Source organism: Babylonia areolata, chromosome 1 (assembly GCF_041734735.1).
Source record: "Babylonia areolata isolate BAREFJ2019XMU chromosome 1, ASM4173473v1, whole genome shotgun sequence".
Taxonomy (NCBI): domain Eukaryota; kingdom Metazoa; phylum Mollusca; class Gastropoda; order Neogastropoda; family Buccinidae; genus Babylonia; species Babylonia areolata.
In genome coordinates this window covers 48165815-48168314 of record NC_134876.1, presented here as the reverse complement: position 1 = coordinate 48168314, position 2500 = coordinate 48165815, and the positions used below count along the sequence as shown (strand labels likewise).

Genomic DNA, 2500 nt, shown 5'->3' with positions numbered 1-2500 from the left:
GCATGATTGCACTGGCTCTTAGTGCTGCAGCCTTGGGGGCTAGCTGCCCTTTGGGAACCATCCCAACGCCGACTGTCCTAAAACCCTCGTGGCCGAGAGAGTGGTGGGTGTAACTTGGGCAAGACTCTCTCTCCACTATAATGAAATTCTAGCCCAGATAGTCGGGACAGCAGTTGCCTCCTCTGCTGTTCTGATGGTCATAGTAAGACACGACTGACTATCATACAATGTATGTAGCGTCGTGGTCACCTTCTGCAGCCGAAGAAGTCTCTGATCGTGAATTATGCCAGCTCTCTTTTACCGGAACCCGACTTCCTGGTCCAAGAGAGAGTGAGAAGACTGTGCATCGACTCTCCCACTGTCAACACCTCCTGCAGAACTGAGTCTCTATGCGGAATCTCTCATCTCATCTTTCATTTCATCCTCTGCTGTCTGCAGAGCCCTGTGGCGACGAAGGGGGAAGGCGGGGTGAAGCAACAGGTGGAGGGGATCACTGCAACTTGGAGTTCCAACCCTGCACACAGGCGGCCTGTGTCAGTACAATAGTCGCTCTCTCTGTCCGACCCCTAGACAACAGATGGCGAGGAGTTCGGCGTTTTCCTACTGAGGCGACTGAACAGCCTATTTAGGGTGTAGCACTGCTCACCCTCACTATAGGGAGGAGACCAGAAAAGGCTTGTCCCACTTTCAAATTGGCTGGCAAGCCACGGCCGGCTGGTAGTTTTACCCTTTCAGCGGTCTGAAAACAAACAGATATTTCGGACAGAGTAGAGGCCACAAGCATGGAAATCCTCCTCCTCCGTCAAAGCTCAGCTTTGCTGGACATGGCACATCATCAGAATGGATGACTCCAGAATCTCCAAGCAGCTCATCTATGGCGTCGGAACTCTGCCTTGGCAAAAGAAAGCGAGGAAGCACCCCCCCCCCCCCCCCCCGCCTGTCCCCTTCCCCCTCATCCGAAACCCCCCCACTCCCCCCAAAAAACAAAAACCAACAAAACAACAAAAAACAAACAACAACAAAAAAAACAACAAGACAACAAAGCACAAAAAAACCAACCCAAAAAACACACACACAAAAACGAAACAACAACAACAAAACCAGAAAACAAACAAAAACAACACCCACAAAAAAAAAAAACAACAAAAAACTCTCAAAGACTGCGACTGAAAGAGTCCACACTGCACATGCTAGAACCCCCCGACCCCACCACCTCCCCTGAAAGCAATAAGATAATCATGCACAGACTAGGACTGACCAGCTCGCGTCCTTTATGACAAAGCCGGTAGCAACACGGCAGCTTTGAGAAGAACCGCTACAGCAGCATCACCGAGGCCCGCGAGAAGAGGAAGGCAGCAGCAGCAGCAGCAGCAGCAGCAGCAGCAGCAATGCACAACGAGCCAGGACAGTTTCCCTGCCCTCACTGCGGACGCCCATGCAGATCAGCAGAACTGGAACGCCGTGGCAAACAGGCGAGTCCACACCAAACGAGACAGAAAGTCGCATAGATGTCATTGTCGGGCTCGACCGACTACCAAGATGTGTGTGTGTGTGTGTGTGTGTGTGTGTGTGTGTGTGTGTGTGTGTGTGTGTGCGTGCGCGCGCACGTGTGTGTGTATATCTTTGTGTTTGCAAATGCGTGGTGTATACACGCCCGAGCGTGTGTGTATTTCTCGATTCAGGAAGTCGCCTCCAAAGCTACAGCCGGGTAGACCCCAGGACATCGTGACTCACACGTACCGACGTCAGTGAAAGAAACAAGGGGTTTCTTTACGGCAGTAAAAAAAACAGTTCAGCCCCAAACACATAGCCTATATAGACTCCCTCCCCCCACCCTTCCCCCCACCACGGCCCCCGCCCCCACATCTCGCCTCCTAACTTACCACGTCCTGTGTCATGACGCCTGGCTCACTGACTGGCTGGGGACGGAGGTGAGAGGGTTCGGGGTTGGGGGGTGGGAGGTGGGAAGGGTTCGGGGGTGGGGGGGAGCGGGCTGGAGGGGGGTGGGGGAGGATAAGAGACGAAGGTGTCGGGGAGGAGTGGGACAGAGGGCCGTAGATGACGCAATACTCAAGGGCGGAAGTCTTCCTGGTGGTGACTTACCGAACTGAAGCTTGGAATGGCATAAAAAAAAAAATTCTTTTTTTAAATTTTGTTTTTATTATTTTTTTAAACCGGTCTTCTGGTTCTCTTCACTGAGCTGCTCAGAGCCTAATGTTGAAATATCAAAAAAAAAAAAAAAAAAAAAAAAAAAATAATAAGATAGAATAATGAAAATAAATGAAAAGAAAAGAAAGAAAGAAAATTAAAAAATATATATATTCCAGATGACAGTACCTGCTCAGAATCAAATAATTATCTAAATCTAAACAACAGCAGCAGCAACAACAACAACAACGACAAGAACAACAAAAACAAACTACTACTACAACAACAACAACAAAACACATAAATCCTGGTGACTATCTTCCCCGTGAATCGGTTACTGGAATACACTATG

The 2500-nt window shown here is 49.4% G+C and overlaps 1 protein-coding gene across 2 annotated transcripts in view; it reads right to left on the bottom strand.

Annotated features, from left to right (window-relative positions):
- The window catches only part of LOC143283559 (sodium/calcium exchanger Calx-like), a 112579-nt gene that overhangs the window by 93015 nt on the left and 17064 nt on the right, over nt 1-2500 (bottom strand). Inside the window, exon 1 of one of the 2 annotated variants that reach the window (XM_076589814.1) lies at nt 1259-1281. The exons of the other annotated variant lie outside the window; for it this stretch is intronic. The gene's annotated coding sequence lies outside the window, so the exon portion shown is untranslated. Of the gene's footprint in view, nt 1-1258; nt 1282-2500 lie in introns of those variants that run through there. 2 annotated transcript variants of the gene reach the window in all.